This window comes from Macrobrachium nipponense, chromosome 2 (assembly GCF_015104395.2).
Source record: "Macrobrachium nipponense isolate FS-2020 chromosome 2, ASM1510439v2, whole genome shotgun sequence".
Taxonomy (NCBI): domain Eukaryota; kingdom Metazoa; phylum Arthropoda; class Malacostraca; order Decapoda; family Palaemonidae; genus Macrobrachium; species Macrobrachium nipponense.
This window is the reverse complement of record NC_087201.1, coordinates 125,456,486-125,476,526: the sequence shown is the minus strand read 5'-3', so window position 1 is coordinate 125,476,526 and position 20,041 is coordinate 125,456,486. Positions and strand designations below refer to the sequence as shown.

The 20,041-nt window shown below is 36.5% G+C and overlaps 1 protein-coding gene across 5 annotated transcripts in view; it reads right to left on the bottom strand.

Moving 5' to 3' along the window:
* Positions 1–20,041, bottom strand: part of LOC135220969 (uncharacterized) — a 1,037,101-nt gene that overhangs the window by 29,003 nt on the left and 988,057 nt on the right. The gene's annotated exons all lie outside the window — the stretch shown is intronic.

The window sequence follows — 20,041 nt, the reverse complement described above, 5'->3', positions numbered from 1 at the left end:
CCTTCCCCTCCCTCGTGCATGCAAGTGAACAACAACAGAATTCTTTATGTCACGTGCCCTGAGAGACAAAATTGGAAGATTTCTGTTTTCAGATATATAATTATTTTTACAAATGTATCGTTGAATACAAACAAATCCGAAAAAGACTCACCAAGCAAAATTTTTGCATCACAATTATCCTTAATATAGTCCGCTCAAGTTACAAACACCAAGAACTGAATCTCGAATTTTCGTGACCCGAAAAACATCTGTCGACTAAAAGCAGCATCAAGTGTACATTTACATATGCATTTACATATGCAGCCTCACCAAACGTGTCCTACAGTCTATACCACTGGCTGAAATATTCGGGTTTACTGTGTTTTACTAGTCATTACAAAAATTACAATTTTTTTTTCTCACGTGCTTTTTCCCTCGCGATGGAATGGCCCCAGAATATGTCACCGTTCAAATTCATAGGAAATCTTTCGAGATGAGGATCCTGGCCCTAGGCCCAATTTATCCTTCTTGTGACCTAAAAGTCGCCTGCCTACCGAACACCTAATTCACTGCTTAGGTCAGCAGACAGTGGACAGGTTTCAAGGCAGCATGTTTATTCGCCCGACTAACATAAAAAGGATTGTATATCGATACTTTATTTCTTTGTAAGACAGAAAATCTATGTACAGCGGTTATCCGGACATATATGAAATTTCAAATAAACACCACAAATGGCTTTAAATGAGATTTTCATTAGAATCATGGAAAGACTTGACAACTACTCCCCAATCCCTTCTCTCTTCTTCACATGCACAAATGCACACAAGAGTGCGCTAACACGTATAAAATGCTTACGTTTTGATGAGGATACTGCAGGGTTATGGAGGAAGAATGCAAATTACATGATTCAAAGTGAGGTCAGGAGTTCCACTTCTTGTGACCTTTTGTTTATTTTGTCCATTACTTGAAATAAATCCGTAGCACCAAACCACAGGTGTTACGAAATGACATTTCATCAGTCTTATGTGGGTCCGCATGCATTGTGGGTGACGCATTATGAAACACGTCAAGATCTTCGGTCAAGGTTAGTAACATAAAAATGCAGTATATGGACGCAAAATAACGCCACATCAAGAGACTTATCGCTTCTTAATTGCTCATCGTATCTAAATCCCTTCGCCCCATTTTTAGGAAGATTGATGACAGGCTTACAAAAAATGATAAAAGTATAACCTGAAAAAATGAAGCAGAAATGCCCGGTGGTTACGACGCGAAGACATGCCGCATCATATCTGCTAAGGAATTTAAGGTCGCCTCATCAGATTCAATACGAGACAGAGAGAGGGAAAGATAGAGAATCTTTCTCTCGTTGTAATATAAGATCCAGATACCATAAAGGAAAAAAAATTATACTTACACTTCAAATTCCAGCCGTTGTCACCAAATGGGCGCGTGAAAATGTAACATTCTTTTGGCAACTCTTGGGGTTTTCTTTGAAAGCTCACACTGGCACCACGCGAGTAACAAGAAAAGCACCGTTATGTTGGTAGTGCAGAACCAGGCATTTCAGCAGTGTATTTTACATACACTATTTAATAGTTTACGTTAAAATTACAAGACCAATTTAGACTTTTCTTCACACTCTTTCATTTATTTATGCCAAAAAAGCACTTAATCTTAGCTTGTGTTAAAATGAAATTAAAAAGTAATTATCATTCGTGATATGGTTAACAATGCAGATATACCTACATTAATGTCTATGGTTTATGGATTTTGATTAAAGGAATAAATCTTATTTAACTTTCCTCACTTTATGAAAAGTACAAAGCACTTTGTACTTGTCATTTAACTGTATGAAAAGTACAAAGCACTTTGTACTTGTCATTTAACCTACGAAAAGAACGAAAAATGATATCACTTGCAATGGTTGAGGTATCTCGCGTGAGCAGGCTGCCAGATTGCGAAATCCCGATTTCCTTAACCTCGCAGCAATACAGATCCCCAGATACGCGAATCCTGACTTTTTTTGTCATATGCTTCCAAATTCAGAAGCAGAAACAAATCGCGATAAAACGCGACAACATCTTTAACTTAAAGCCTATCGCGCGGACCTCTGAGCCTGAACACTGATCTGCCGCATAAACTTCTAATAACAAGCTAAGATAACAAAGGTCTTTCTCATCTTCACAGGCAGATAGGAAGACAGGCTTCATTAAAGCACACAACTACGACTACAACTAAAAGGAAGAGGGGAATTTGATGCAAATGGATAAACTTCAGAACTAAAGGCAAACAACTTTTCTTGTGAAGAGATCTGTCTCATCAACCTCAATACCCCAAAAATTACATAAAAATATAAAACTAATATTTAATCTTACATACAAGTTATATAGAACGAAGAACCAAACAGGTGTGATAAGAAAGAAGAGTCACTTTGCATACAAACTGGCTCGATAACATTAATGAAATCATATGCGCCACGAAATCTCAAGGAAAAGGCCAAGGGATGCTCAGCTGTCAAAAGCATTTTTGTATCACGAAATCTGCAGCAGCATTTGAAATTACTGTTAACGCCGTCTGTGTAATGTCTAATAGTGATTGGGAGGGGGGATCTGGCAAGCTACCAAACACGTAATATTGAAAACAATTTCATTAATTATATTCCAACACAAGAGTTCGTAAAAGTCGGAATGAACGTGTCAAAGGTGCATGAATAACTTATGAATGAAACTTAGAGAGAGAGAGAGAGAGAGAGAGAGAGAGAGAGAGAGAGAGAGAGAGGTGGATGTGGGGGGAAATCCTTAAAATTCGTTGGAAGATTTTAGCATATATCACTTTGGCACTCAGACTCTCAAGATTGCAATCCTATTCGTGATTAGCAACCCAAAATGTTCCAGGAATAAAAACAAGAACTATGAAAACAACACGATAGAACATTTTAGGAAAAGAATATCAAACCTTACGATGCGACCAAGCTCTAAAGAGATTAATATTAAAAAATTCCTGGACCATACCTCACAAGCCCCACACTATTTTCCTTCGCTTTCACTTATGGTAAACCTGAAGGTCTGAAAAAAAAATAAATGTCATATTTCTCCACGTCGAGCCTTCTGTTCTAGTTATTTTGTATACATATGCTATTCCATGTACTTTACCCCTGATGATAAGATAATTGGCAGCATATCCACAATATTTACATTCATTGCGAATCTACGACTAAACGAACGTGATTTTCCTTTCACAATCAAAACCTCCCTCATTAACGGGAATAAAAATAAGGACAAGGGTGATGTGAAATACGTCACGCTCAGCACACAATAATAGCCTGACGTGTTGCGGGTTATGAACGAACGATAAAAAGAAACTCAAGCATCACAGTTTCCAAAGATTATTCAAGTTAAAAGAATATTTGAGAAATATGGGCCTCAATGGGTAAACTCGTGTAACAATCTTATTCATTCCTCTTTCCCTCTCTCCAACGTAGTAAGTTGCTCCCATAAAGAACCGAGTCTGTTCGCAACATGAATATTTTTCCCATTAAGCGATTTTTGTTTTATCTTCATTACTCCGATTTTTAAGTAAAACATAAGTCACCCCCGTTACTGCTAATCCCTATGACCAACCTCTCTCTCCAAAGCGTTATATCCTGTAAAGTCATTATACTTCAACAACAACACTGTTACAATTCTGCAATTCATTTATCATAAAAGTGGAACCACATTGATTAAAACACGGACACTTGAGAGGATTCTGCTACAGCTCTGATAATTCAATTTCACCGTTAGAATGAATAGTTTGTAAGAAAAACTAAATTCAATTCGAAAACTAATTGAGACATATGGCGCTCCACTGAATCTAAGCATCTTCAACTAAAAATGAACACTTCTCTCAACATACTTTATAAAATAAAATTATCTTCCCCGTGAGTTGGCACCTACACGAAGAAGTTATGGTAATGTTACTCAATTAATCAATGGCGAACTGCTGTATCTTCCCAGTTACCATCAATCTTGTCTTCTCCTCTCGTTGTTTACTCTAATCAATAAAGATTAGACCACTTCAGAAGGAGGGCAACAAATTGCTGTGTTCATGGAGTAAGCTATGTATGACTCAGGACCGCAGAGATATCAGTCTCTAATGCCTACTGTCCCCAGCTACGTTAATATTCTCGGCATTCTACTGATTCATGCATTTCTCAGTAATGGACTGGTCATCGCCGTTTGAATAGCAGTCCGTCCCCACTTAACTTCTCAATGTACATCGAATATTATTAACGCTAACCCTCACCTATGAAAGGTTCGCAAATTGTAGAATAAATAAGCAAAGCACATTTACTCACACATTACTGGAAGGTTAACACCCTCTGCTACGTTGTATTATATAGATATATATATATATATATATATATACTTATATATATATATATTATATATATAGTAAGTATACGTGTGTACACACAGACACACACATTATATATATAACAATATATATACGTATATAAAAGTTTTGCAATAAACATACAAAACATAAATTTCTACTCGTTTTCAATATAGCATCATAAACGCCATGCCACAATATGACTAGCTATTTTTATAACATCCTGCTTCAAATGTACGCAGGTGTAGTACGTTACTCGTGAACACCTGTAAACCCAGAGCACGTGTAGATAAACATAATGGAAATGGGCTCAAACTATGTCGTCCCATCCATCGTGGGGATCAGACTAACAGCCTAAGCGTATAGGCAACATCATTTACAGAAAAGATTACACTATAACGACTGATTGTCTTAGAAACAGCGACGACAATAGAAATAAAATTGTAAAAGCAAATAATAATAATGTCAACAATAAAATGTGCAATCACATCAACGCCGCCAACGCCCATTCAGAAGAATATACTCGTTTAATCGACAAGAAAGCATCCCATTACCGAAACTATTAACAAAATTATATAGGCAACCAACTCTAAAAACATCGAGTGTGTACACTGCCACATACTTGCGATTCGTATTCACAGCAGCAAGATACGATTTATCAACAGACTGAAGCTGAACGTGATCACAGCCAGAATATATCTATAAGATAAATGGGATTCAACGCCCAACAAAACAAGTATTGAATTACGACAACAACGAATGCCCATCCGATGCGCAAGCGCGTGGATTTTTATATGGAATGGAATTCTCTCTGAAATTTCTGTGCAATGATTTCAATCAGCGTGAATTATAGACATTTCTTATGCTGCAGATAATACATGCACCCCGAACGGCAGTGTAATGATTACATGTAACCCATGACTGTGGGGAGAAATAATCTAATCGAATCATAGTGGATTCAAAATTTGCAAAAATAGTCGCATAAAGTTTAAATCCATGTACACATGTGCATTCAGATGTGAGAGATTGGAAATGAATTCCGCATTAATTACAATTACCACTTTATTTCATATCTTGAATTCTGCCTCCATAAATTACATCCAGGTGAAATCAAAATTAGGACAGAAGGAAAAATTAAAAAATGTTACTCGGGCCATTCAGCTTTCTGTAAAAAACACACGAATGTACTATATCTGTCTTCATTTATCTTCTATTAACATCTTGTGAATAATGGCATACACCTATCTTGACTAATCAGTATAGTAAAGCATCCACTGTACATTTTACATACATACATACACACACACACACACACACACACACATATATATATATATATATATATATATATATATAGATATATATATATATATATATATATATATATATATATATATATATACAGTCAGACACAAATAAACAAACCCCCAACCAGAGAAGAGGTAAGATGAAATGGCTGGCCATTGTTCTCTTTCTCCCGCCTTCAACCGGGAAGCGCTGCGATTAAAAGGGAAGAGTTGGAGAGACAATGGAAGGAGACAGACGGTCGGTTGGACACAGCGACGAAATGGCTGAAGGACAAGAGCTCCGAAGAAGTGGAAGGAGAAAATCACTTCGCCGCTCACATTTCCCACATAACAGCAGCTTCCATTAGGATGCCAAAAGGTTTTGGACCTGTTTTGGCAGGTCACTTTTAAAGCACATTACAATCCCATACAGATATAGGACCTATCAACACTACATTATAATCTCGTCGCAAATAGACGAACAGCTCGAAAAACACACATATCTGTAAGCCGGAGCAAATTATAATAAATATATATAGTATATATATATGTATATATATATATATATATATATATATATATATATATATAAAACACATACATCACAAACCACTGCTGGTGACAAACTAAGATACACTAGCGTAGGTCCTGACCGGTTTCGACTTACATATTGGTAGAAATCACAATATAAATACTATAGTGCAGTACCGACTTTTTTAACCTGTTGTGATGTGTTATGTGTTTATATATATATATATATATATATATATATTATATATATATATATATATCTTAGTAAACTATAATGGGCGTTATGTCTGTCTGTCCGTCTGTCATTCAATCACGGCCAAACGGCTGGCCCGATGGGCATGAAACTCGGCAGGGTTATAGCGGGGGACCCCTAAGATGGTTTATGATGGGGCTTCACCCTACCTCCCCCCGCCTCCGAAGAGGGGGGGGATGAGGAGGGACTCCCTGAAACGGAGCAGGTTCTGCCCGTAGACTTAGCTACTTTACAAATTTATCATGCATAATAGTTAAAAAACAGTAGTGTCGTTTACATGCAGCAGCAGATGAATATTCTTTTAGTAAGGATTGATAAATTTCTAGTATCTAGAATTTCCTTAGAAAGGGGAGGGCTCCATAAGGTACTAACCTTCCGGTTTCAAGTAAATCTTTTTAGCATGCGGCCGCTAATCCAATGACCCTTCCACATCGGATATGACCAACAACAGTCGATTAACCATCGTGATAAGAAGTTCGTGACCATTACGCCACAAATTCAATAATAATCATCAACCAAATGTTGTCACTCTTTCAGATGTATCCTACATCTAACTAACTCCTACAACTGTGTGTGTGTGAGAGAGAGAGAGAGAGAGAGAGAGAGAGAGAGAGAGAGAGAGAGAGAAAATAAAATTTTCAATAGCTCAAGCATACGTGCATCACTAAATGTGCGATGAGAAGAATATAACAGTCAAATTAATTACATTAACAAAGTAAAACATTAATAATAATATTGCAATGAGAAGTTTTCTTTTACTGTTCATCCTACTGGCAATTACATCCATCCTAAGCAGGGGTAACAAAAAATGTGACAGGCTTCGACTATTGTAACCTCTCTGCCCTAGGTATATTATTTCTCAAATTGGCTTGTTTACATCAGGGTTATAAAACAAGCTTCAGTTCAAAGCCGATTGATTTCTCCTTACTTAGATATTTAACATGGAGTTGCAATGTAAAGGGCGAAAACATTAAAAATATGGGATCTATTGTTACTTTGAAAAAATGAGTTAGAATTTATTTCATCAAAGCCAATTGCTTTCCAATCCATGATGAAAAGATTCGCCAAGCCATTGACGAACGCACATCGAGGGGGGATCCAATCAATTACTGAAGCGTGATAATCAAAGAGATGTATCCTTTGCATATTCATCCAAGCCAAAATTGCCTTGTCTGAATGTAGATGAGTCACTTTGACCAAGCAAAACATTCTGGCATGAAAATAACGCACATCAAAGGCTGGCAGGAAGGCCAGCTCTGTAAACAAAGTTAATAGAAAAGCGTAAACAGTCACCAATTGTAACCTAGATGGATCTTCTTTGTACTCGACTGCCAATGCACACAATCGTAACGATTTTGCTTAAAATACAGCGACCATGAACATGCTATCACATGAAGAGCATGTGCCTCTTTATATTAAAAGCAGGTTACGTCATCTGACGCTCAGCGCTTCTTAAGTTGCTATAGCAAACAGCATACAAAACTCTACGCCATCAACTCTGCATTATTCATGTCTCAATGAGCGTACCATACCATACTCTCTCAAAAAACGAACACACTGGCATTGAATTTACCTTTTATTTTGTTATATTTTAAACTTTTACGTAAGCTTTTGCAAGGCTCAAATCGAAAAGTTTACAAAACTGTATAAAATACGATACAGATGCATGCATCTTGGAAATCAATACTTATAAACGTCAAGTACGGTTTTCATCTTCGTTTTCAAAAGACAAGTTTAACATATACTTATGAGGGAGGTACCGAACAAATTTCCAAATTCGACACAAAATGGTATGGGGATTAGGTAAAAAAAATTCGCCTTAGCTTCTTCAGAGCAATCGAGTTTTCTGTACAGCGTAAAATGCTGTATGAGCGGAGAGAAAAAGTGCGGACCGACAGACCAGTCTCCTTTTACAGAAAACTAAAATCATAAACCGGCTAAAATTTAATACCTCACAGTGTATATTTTATACAGACTGAAAAAGAAAACAACACCTGCATTTTACCCCCTTGTAAGATAAAAATTAAACCATGAACAAAAAGAAGTCGCCATTAACACCCTATATAAAGATTAGGGCATTTAAAACACCACTTACACACTGGCAGCTTATTTTCTTATTACAATCACTGCCTTCATTTCAGTTGAGAATCAATAACTGTATAGAGAGAAGGCAACAGAGATTTCAAATATTAGTCAGAATTATTAAACCAAGCTCATAAGTTTTAGAAATGTGACAGAAAGTTATCTCTGCAAAAGCAGAAATAAGTTCCAAACCTTTTTAACGATATTACATTTTGTGTTATAGAAGAATAAAATATCTCAAATGGCACAATAAATGAGAAGTTATGGAATAAGAAAACAGTGCCGTGGATGTGAAACTCATTGCAGCCACAGTTTAATGCCTAGCGCACGAATGTCGCGTAACTTTGATGTGACGATCCCACGGGGAAATGAAGGAATCCCTTGAGTACCTTCTCGGGAGACAATGAAAACAAGTCTAATGACAAATGCACACTTGGGTCTCTTGGTGTATTTTTTTTTAAAACATACTCTAAGAGGATCGTAAAGAAGGCGTGGGAACGAACTTTAACGCTCCTATTAGGTGTCAAGAAATATCCTAATTAACGTCCTTTGAGATCTATTATACCGACGGCGTCAATTTTAGAACCATTCTCTAAACATTCCTGATATAAAACGACACATAACTGTAGCCCTAGATACCCAACCTGGTCATAATGATAAAGTCTACTCGTTGATAAAAAAATTCCCTACAAAAATAAAGGAACCTATTAAAAAATATTCATTAGGATATAGAAAGACAGAAAGGTAGATTGATAGATACATAGCATAAGTCGTCGAACCGAGGACACCTGGTTTGTGAATTGAGCGTGGAACCATTAACCCTAAAGATTGGGGAGGAAGGAACGAGGGCAATTCGATGCGCAAATAACTACAGTTGCAAAGTACATCTAAATTTTCTAGAAGTTATTTGAATAAATAGTTCTAATCTCTATTAAGACACCCAGTTACTATAATAAACAGGGAAGATCTCAGATCTCTGACATGTTTCTGAGCATTTATGCGAAATGTACACGACAGTATTACAAAAACATAATCTAAAACCTATTAGTCCCGCACTAACATCTTCAATTCAATCACACAAGTATGCCTAGCTAAAGCCTATGAAGAAAAAAACAGTACACTAGCTGACGCCGTTTTTACTTAAACACTGGATCAATTTGCTTTCCGACAAAATATTCCTGAAACAACAAACTCCCCCTGAGGAAACAAAAGACTTTGAAGGTTTCCTTCTTAATACTATGATGGAGAGGCTGGACGAAAAGTTGAACACACTAACCATAAAATTACAACGAACTTCCAATGTTTTCTCGTACGCCAGAGCTGATCTAAGTTCGGCTTATGTTTGGTTGATATATTTAAGCAAGCTTCCTGGAGTTAATGGCTTCTTAGTTTGGTGTATCTCAAACACATTTTGTACTTCAACCCAAACACAAACACGCACTCACTCACACAATATCTTATTAATGGTTTTACAAGAAAACGTTTTTCGATGCTCTTCCGGTGCTGACTGGTTAAAAATAATGTGGCGTCATCCAACCAGGGTCACTGGCGCCGTCTTCCACGAGTCATTATTACGGCCTACGCTTATTTTTTCTTTTCCTCTTCACAATTTCCTCCCTACGACATTGGTCTTTTTGGGAACCAGTAACAGAACGCCCCATCCTCGCCCAAGATCGAAAAAGGACCCCTCGCCAGTGAGGACCACTTAACCACTAAAGATTAGGCTACCTGTAAACTGGTTCCATCCTTAAGGGAATGAAATATTACATCGTCGAGGCTTCCTCTAACGGAGAGAGAGAGAGAGAGAGAGAGAGAGAGAGAGAGAGAGAGAGAGAGAGAGAGAGAGAGAGAGACGTCAGTTACGTAAGGCCAATTTCTCACCATTCAACTCTCAATGAACAACGTTGTAAAAGCAAATAGGGTCGACTAATAAATTTTTCCCGTTCTCAAACAGTACAAAATTCGGACGACAACATTAGCGTATAACACAGGATAAATTTGCACTCCAATAAACTAAAAGATATAAATTACATTGGAAACGGAAGAAATAGTAAAAATCACGTGAACGAAGCTCCTTAAAAACGCAAACAAAAACATGAACATGTACAACACTCCAATGCACAACACAATAACATCTAACCACGGAATATATTAACAGGTGCTAGAGTGCAGGCAAATTTTCACCTTGAAGAGAATCATAGGATTTGTCGCTGACTCTGCATTTTGATGAGAAGCACACGATACAACACCAAAAATTGCAGATTCCTTCCTTCTAAGAATTAAAAAAAAGGCAGTTAATTCTTTGTCTTTGCAGTACCCTTGACCCTTTAACCCGTTTTTTTCCAAGTCTTGACATCGCAAGCGGCACTTACATCTTATAATATACGTACACAAGACTACTAAATACCTCAGAGAACTGTTACAAAGCGAGTGAAACAATAGGGCATAGTCATTTATTTCAAAACTAATACTTACAATGCGCCTGCCGGGTTATAATTCCGTTATTTTAGCTAGTATACAACAAGCGTCATGTAATGCAACGCGGCATCTTTAATCAAATAAATAATTAACAAATTTCAGCACGCATAGCTAAAACCGGTAATTGCAAGAATGCACCAGTATTTATTTCTTAACGCGACAAAGGGAGGTGTTGTTTCACCAGAAGATTTAAAACTTCCAAGAGATATCATTGTACAACCTGATGTGGTTTTATTACACCTACTTCTTCTAACACCACGTCATACGCTTTGTCTTATTCATTCTACCTTCACTTTACAGCTTTTGTAGATGAATATGAAGTGTATTCACACAACTTCTGGGTAGCATTAGTATTCTGTTAGTTTTTATCATGATCTTTGTGTTTTTCCTTACGGTCTAAGTAAATCGTCCTTCTGTTTATTGTAATACATAAATGTATGCTTATGATCACATGACATTAAAAATTCCTCTGAGGCTTACAGCAGGCTCCTTTAATTGTATACTATTAAGTTTCTCAGCAAGCCCTGGTTATAAAGATGGACATATTGAGGTCCATTGCTTTATTATTGAATTCCATGCTCCCATAAAAATTCCTACATATATTTCTTTGCCACTACTTCGATCTTAAAGTAAACTTTAACTATTTTATTCAACAGCTGCTCTATAAGAACCTCGTATAAGCAATTAAACGGTTAAGTTTCTTAAAAAAGTTACATTATAATGAATTTTTATGACGTTACATCTAAGTACAAAATTTTATGAAGTTACAGTTAAGTACCATTTAATGCCTCCACATGGAACCTGTCCATTGTAGTGCCATGTCGTCTTCCAACTTTATATCATAAAACTTCCCTTTCTCTTTTCTTGACAGCGTCAAATCGCAAGCAATGTCTTAATCTTGGCTCTTTCGTCATCTCCAATAGCGAGAGCAAGTGACTTCTCTGAGATTTTTCTACGGCAGTTCGTATGCTGGCGACCCTCCCTTCGTCACAAGGGGGTCATCAGGCTCCACTCACGCACGTGCCGCTTGAGAATGCGGCAGTAACTTGAATTACTCCCTTTCTTCGCTCACATACAAATTCAGGAGGGCTTTCATTTTCTTGTCTTCGAATTCCTAGAGGTTTTCCCAGACGAAGAAAAGTTGCTTATTTTGCGTACGTTTTTTTTTTCTTTTTTTTGCAGAGCAGAACCGGATATTCTAAACTCGATTTCCTTCCCATTAACAACCATTACTTAACCAGAGCACAACTGTTAGTATTCACATGCTGCTTTATACGGATAGACTGTTCATTGTATATGCTAATACACTACTGATGTTATATGTATCGCAACAGAAACATGATACTGTCATGAATACCGTTCACGTAAGTTGCCTTACACAGTTATACATAAGTCAAGAAGACCCCCGTTGGGAGAAATCGTCTACATCAGTCACTTCATATATATTCACAGATGGCCACGCACATTAATCACGGACGCCCTCTTGCGCTTCCTCGATAATGTTCTGCCGTTCCAATAACTCCTTAACCCAAATCCAGGGGACACATTCTCGACGTCCCTTTCCCCCTTCCAAAACTTCTAATCCTTAAAACGCCGATCCTTCTTGTCGTTCGCGTCATGTTTTTATTTCTTCTTCCTCCTCACCCTGCACAGAGCATCTAAGTCAGCTATAACGTACGTAATTCTTTCGGGAGTTGTGTGTGTGACGCATCAGGTCTGTCTCTTTGCTCTTCAACTTCTCACGCAACTATTCCACGAAAAACACTCGCTCCACCCATCCTCTTTCTCGTCCGAACTCTTTATTATTCTTTGCCCACCAATCCCTGTACCTTTAACGGTTACCAAATCATGCCATGCCCATATATGAGTCTTACAATCACCTACGTCATTTTTCCTTTGATATATATAATTGCATACATACATACACATAAATGTGTATGTAAATGTATACGACAGAAAATGATGGCCATTTTATTATAACCCTTTGCTACGTGACAATTACACATTTTAGGAAATACAATACACAAACTTTGGAAGCAGACATGAGCAATCTTATCCTAATATCGAGAACAAGCATAAGGGTAAATTATACAAACGATGGTAGAACAGTGACAAATGAAACTAGCAAGGCCCCAGGGAGCACAAGATTGGCTTCCACAAAAGGGCGGGTTACAGGAAACACGTGGAACTGAAGCACAAAAAGAATTATACTTCATAATGAAATATAATAAGATAAAACAAAAGAAAACCTTTGTATTCATCAGCTGTCTCTCGGATTATTTCACTCCCATCTTTCTTGTTAACTTTCGTTTTCCTCATTTCCTCATCCTTCTCCTTTATTCCACCACCTTACACAGCCCAACCTCTCCATGGGAACATTAATTTCAGACAAAAGAAAAACCCGGCTTCTCGATCAGACAAGACTGCTCGGCAAGCATCCAAATGTCGGATTTATCAGAGGAGGCGACAAGAAATCAGGAGATGGCGTCTTTTGTGTCTGTTCCCTTCCGGTGGGCTGATTATCTCGAACGGAAAAACACAAAAACAAAATAAAATACGTAGTTACACAATATGGGAAAATATAAAAACTTTACCACAAGTAATTAAACAAAATTCTTTTTAGATATATAAATTTTCATTATAATCAGATATTCACCAAGTCCACATTAATTTCCATACGTTATATGAAACATTACCAGTCAAGTGGTTGGTAAGGATACAATAAAACTACGCATTTTAAATAACCACAATATTTTCATGAGTCTACAAGAAGCAGAAAACATACATCTCCCAACAACGCCCAACATTCTAGAAGAACCGGAAGGGGGAAAATAATCGTTACATCACAGCCACTGCGTGGCGCGTTTCAAGATGCACCAGACCCAAAATGAAAGAGCTCATGAGGACAAAGAAAGCACTGCTGCGTGCCTCCTCCACCAGGGTACTCAAACCTGGCCAAAAACTCACTCTGTACCACGTACCTACACCTTCTTAATAGTTGCTGAGGGAGGGTCAGTCATGGCTATAGCCGGGGAGAGAAAGTTAACGGCACGAGACACTCAGGAACGAGCACTTCTCCCTGGTTTCGTCTCACTGACAAGTCCGTCTTAATTCGTACAAGTTTCAGCGTATAGGAGAAGGGTGGAAAAGTTGGAACTGATTTTCCATTGTCACACACACACACACACACACACACACACACACACACATATATACATCATATATATATATATATATATATATCATATATATATATATATATATATATATATATATATATATATATCAAATACGCTAGGTCACTGACTTACATGAAAACTAAATAATTGATCCATCATAATCATTAATTAATTAAAATTACTAATCTGACGGTTTCTAAGTTGCCCAGAGTATACTGTAATTACGGTATCTCCTGTTGGTACAATAAAATGGAGACAGAGTAAACTTTATATCCCTTTCTGTGCTATATATACTATATATTATATATATATATATATATAAATAATATATATATATATATATAGTGTGTGTGTGTGTATGTATAATATGATGTATCTTATATTTTCACTATATATATATATATATATATTATATATATATATATATATATATATATATATCTATATATATATATATCTATATATATATATATATATATATATATATATATATATATATATATATATATATATATATATGTATATAGTGAAATAAATAAGATACATTTAAATATGTATATATATATATATACACAAAATAAAACAGAAAAGCATTTAAAGTTTACTCTCTCTGCCTCCATTTTAGATCAAGAGGAGATACCGTAATTACAATTCATGCAGGGTCCCGAACGACGTTAACTAATTTCTGAATATGGAAAGAAAGAAAACAAATTAATGTAACATCTGAATTATGGAAAAAATTATGGCAAGGACAGAAACTACTTCCAGTGATAGATGATAATACTAAAAAGATTACACTATAATCTGGGCAACTTAGAAACCGTTAGATTAGTAATTTTAATATTAATGATCATGGTGGATCAATTATTAGTTTTCACGTAACTCAGTGACCTGCGTATTTGCATATATCATAATGATAAAAAGTAAACTATCACCAAAAAACAATGTAGCACAGTATGGTTTTAAAAACTGTACTGAAAGAAAACTCATACCAAAAAACCAGAATTTCGAAGTAACCAAAAGGATCATTTCTTCATTGTTCAATTCCTTCACTGCTCTTGGATACGTTTTCCACTGAAAGCATTAAATCTGAATAAGAAGTCAATTAAGAGATTCTGCGTTTCCCGGTGGTATCCGCACTCCCACTACACACACACACTGACACCATAAAGAGTATGATACCGCTTAACCGACCATGCTAGGATAAAAAATGGAAATTACTCACATGTACTAACTGTAATTAGAAATATATGTTTTAAAAAATCCTTTAATAACTAGTCCCCATATTTTACAGAAAATACGCGCGCGCGCATACACACACACACACAATAACAAATCTTAAAATTCTTAGAATATATAAAGACTTAGAAAATTTAGTCGCTAGCAAATATGTTGAAAAGTCACTTCAGCAGTATAGGAGAATAATTACTGCGATTACTACAGTTGTAATATCCAGAATCCCAAAGGTGCAAGTTTTATTAATCTGTCATTTGGCAGCAGCTCTGTTACTGCAGTGAAACGAGAGACAGTAAGACAAATCTTATCTCAGACTTGGCAGGGAATAGACAGGGTACGGAAGGGTAATGTTCTGCCTGAGGGTAAAATCCATCATGATAAATGGCGTGCCTAGGTCGGTAACACACCCCTAAGAAGCCGAAGTCATTCATTTTAAACCAAAATGAAATTTCAGAAATTATCAGAGCAAAATGTATTTCCTCTTGAAGTACCATGGATTTTTTCAACTACATCTGAAAGACTGAAGGAAATAGCAAGATTGAAAATAGTGTTACTTCTACATATTATGCAACATCTATGTTACACCTTAATTCTAACACTTACACAGAAAATGGAAGACCAAATAAAAAATATGTGCTAAGTGAATACGCGGCAGAGGGAGTTACTGCATTATTACTTGATCGCCACAGTCCCAGTACCAAAGCTCTAAATCCTTCTGGTTAAAGAAGACGTAGGCAGGTGGGTCACCCTCGCAGAAGCAAGCACGCAGCGGAAGGGTAAACAGAATGCAAAATGATGGAAAGTGAGCACAATTCGAATAACAGAATAAAGAGAGAGACTCCCTTACGGGTAGATGAGAGAAACGTTTGGTAAAAGTTTCGACGCACTGTGTCCGGTTGAGAGAGAGAGAGAGAGAGAGAGAGAGAGAGAGAGAGAGAGAGAGAGAGAGCTATTTATTCATTCGTGGCACGGTTTTATAATGATGAAAACATCATTGAACCAAAACCTATTCTCTAGCAGCATATATAACTACAACTTTGCTACTAAAGTCGAATGACTAGCTCAGAATATCTAACCGCCCTTGCTTTAACATTTACCACCTAGTTTAACAAAAACGTCTTTTAATATTTTTTATTATTCACTTCCCCCAGAACTTCTATAGAAACTGTTGAATTTTTATATTTAAGTAGTGTCTCGATAATACCAGTGAATATAGTGTACAACTATTTTCGTCAATGTCTCAGATCACAGAATCCCTTATTCTTTCTTGTGTTCACGATTATCAGTCTCATCGAACTAGATACTCCAGTAAACACTGTTCATGCTGCGGTCCACTAAAATATTAAAACCCACAATTCTTAAAAATACGACTCAATACCTGAAATGCAAAAAACTAATAATGGTAATTCTAAAAAAGGCTGTAAAACAAAACATGGGTAAATAATACTTTATAAGAAATCTGAGAAGTAAAATCTAGTAAAATCATTGCAATTAACCATTAAAACAAGGAAAGAAAAAAGTGTTACAATGAAAGCGAGGAATTCACAAAAACAGACGCGCAAAAGAATGAAAGATCTGCATCTCACACTGCTCGTATTATGTTTTCCGACTCAACACGTCATGCACACTTTCTTCCCAACGAAACCGTCATTTGCAGGATGCAGCATATACACTTTTTAGAAAAGACATAACCTAAATAATATAAACATGTTATATATACATATACATACATACATATATATAGATATATATAGATATATCTATATATATAATTAAATAATATATAATAATATATATATATATATTATATATATATATATATATATATATATATATATATATAGAATACGAAACCTCAGTCATGATGACATTTCCTTGCTTATTAAAATCACAACGCCGATAGGCGAAGAAGAAAATCGTCTTGACCAGCTCACGGGTTCTATCACAACCAGCACAAGTCTTACGCAGATAAATCAAAAAAGGATGTGAAACGTGCAACTGGCCTTCCAGCTTCCTCGGTGACTTTCCAAGGGCATCTCGTCTCCAACCCACCACCCCGAAGCCCTCCTGCCCTCCCATCACTCTCCCGCAGCAGAGCCACCGTCACAACAGAGAAAGCAGAAAATGAAAGTGAGGGACGCCAGAAACGGCCCCTAATCTTGCCGGGCACTGGTGCCCACCTCGAAGGGAAACTCATTTCCTGATTGAGAGTTGTTCTTGACCAGGTGCATCTACACAAGTCTCCCCATCGAGAGAGGTTTGACTTTTAGACGGAAGATGTATTGACGGTCTCATTCCGAATTATTCGTATTAAACGCCTAAGCAAAACAATACGTTCACTTGTCCATTCAACTGGTAAAAGAAATGATACCTAACACGGAGAAATTTAGTCATTATTCCTATACATTGTTGAATACTGTTATTCCAACAAGGAATAAAGCTACAAATTATGCGACCTTGATTAAAACATTCGAAATTCCCAGCAAAATAAAAAGGGCGGGTGTGTGAGCAGGGAGAAAGAGAGAGACAGACGCTTAAAATTAACAAATGCTTAATAAAGAAGATATGCGGACTGGCATAGAGATCTTATAGAATATTCTTCCAGTCTACGTATGTTACAAACTTTAATATAGTGTTTATCCAATCAGCTTAGAAATCTCCACCATCTTAACGAAAGTTACTCGTCATGAAGCTTTAGCAGGACGGGTAGTTTCTATTCATTACTAACCGCAATAAAAACCTCTTTAGTACAGAAAAAAATCTGGAAAAGTACAGGAAATCGGGGAATAAAGTTGCCCTACGGAAAATTTCACCCGACAGTATTCATTAACAAGATTTTGAAATATGGTTCAATAACCAGGGCTTAGGTTTACAAAACCATGACAGCAATGACGGTATTAATCAACTACGTCACAATCACGTAACTTTGTTACTTAACGCTTCCTATTTGAAGCTCGCAGCGACTTTCACCTCTCTCATTCGGTTCGTTTACGATTCGGACCAAATCAGTTTCTTCTCGTTTTGTATGCGTTGGATGTCTTTGAATTAAGATAGCGGTAACATTCGAAGGCTTTTTTCACTTTCAAATCAGAAAATAAACGGCAATTAACATCATACAGATCTTCATATCCATCGCTCACTTACGAAATAACCCAAACGTTTAATTCATCATTAAAATGAATACTGGCAGATGGATGTCAATCCAGACTATCAGTTCCTATCAACACAGAAAAGCAGAGCCTTTTGCCCAGCTGTAGCTGGTATACGTTCACAAGTGGCTCACCTGATGGGACGTAGGCATGGATCGAGCCACAGACCTGGTAAAAGCAAGCCCGCAATTCATCACTGAGCTATGGAGCATACACAAAAATGAATGAGAAATGTAAGAGGTGAGATACTCATTTCTGTTAAATGAAGATGCAGTGTTCATTAACAACAAGGGCACACAAGCAATTACAGATATAATATTATGTAGACCTGGGCATATGGCCATGTCAGAGTATGGAAAATACATTATATATATATATATATATATATATATATATATATATATATATATATATATATATATATATATATATATATATAATCAGACGATTCTGCTAAATTCCCCTTGCATCATCGTAAACATTGGCACAGGTATACTTTTTTATTCAAAAAGTACAAGAGCCAGGCACATTGTGCTTTCTTTCTTGTCTGTTGCGAGAATAAATATAATCCAGTATTTGTCCGGAAAATTTAAAAATACGATGGAACTGCTGATTCAATTATTAATATTATTAATGGAAGGTAAATATTATAGTATATATATGTTAAAGAGGTTACTTTGTGACGTGAGAATGGGACATCACCTGTTGCCTGTAGCTTCGACAAAACTATGCCCGTCCTATTTTGTCCTCGTGGACACCCATGCCAAAGGTCTTGAGAACACATGGTATGTGGGCAACTTGACCACCTGAGCTACAAACAGTTACGAGCCAAGACTTGCATAAGCTTAATACATTACACCGTCTGTGTTATTTAAAACATTTACACTCTTGACAGCTAATATACGTTGCACTTAGATCTCTATATCCATCCCAATATATATATATATATATATATATATATATATATATATATGTATATATATATAATATACATATACGTATATTTATACATACATACACATATATATACAAGTTTATGTATGTATGATTGTGTTTGGTAGTATTAATACTAGCTATGTAGTAATACTTGCAAGTATTAATATAAATTGCAAGTCTGAGAGTTCGCAAGTTTCACCCTTTATTAACAATCTTAACGAATGGCTAACAAAGAGTGGAAATACTCTCCACGATTATGGCGAAATGAAACTGGTCAGGTATATAGACTGCCAATATTGCCTATTTGCTCTTCGCATGAGCACAAAGAACCAAAGTGTTCTGTAACACTACACTTCAGCGATCTGCACATTTACTTAGAGCGAATATTTTCAAAACGAACTTCCTGACAAGGACGATGACGCAAGGACTCCTTAAAAGGATATTGTTCTTAGAGAGAGAGAGAGAGAGAGAGAGAGAGAGAGAGAGAGAGAGAGAGAGAGAGAGAGAGAGAGAGAGTACTTTGAACGGATGTAAATATGCGCACATATAAAGAGG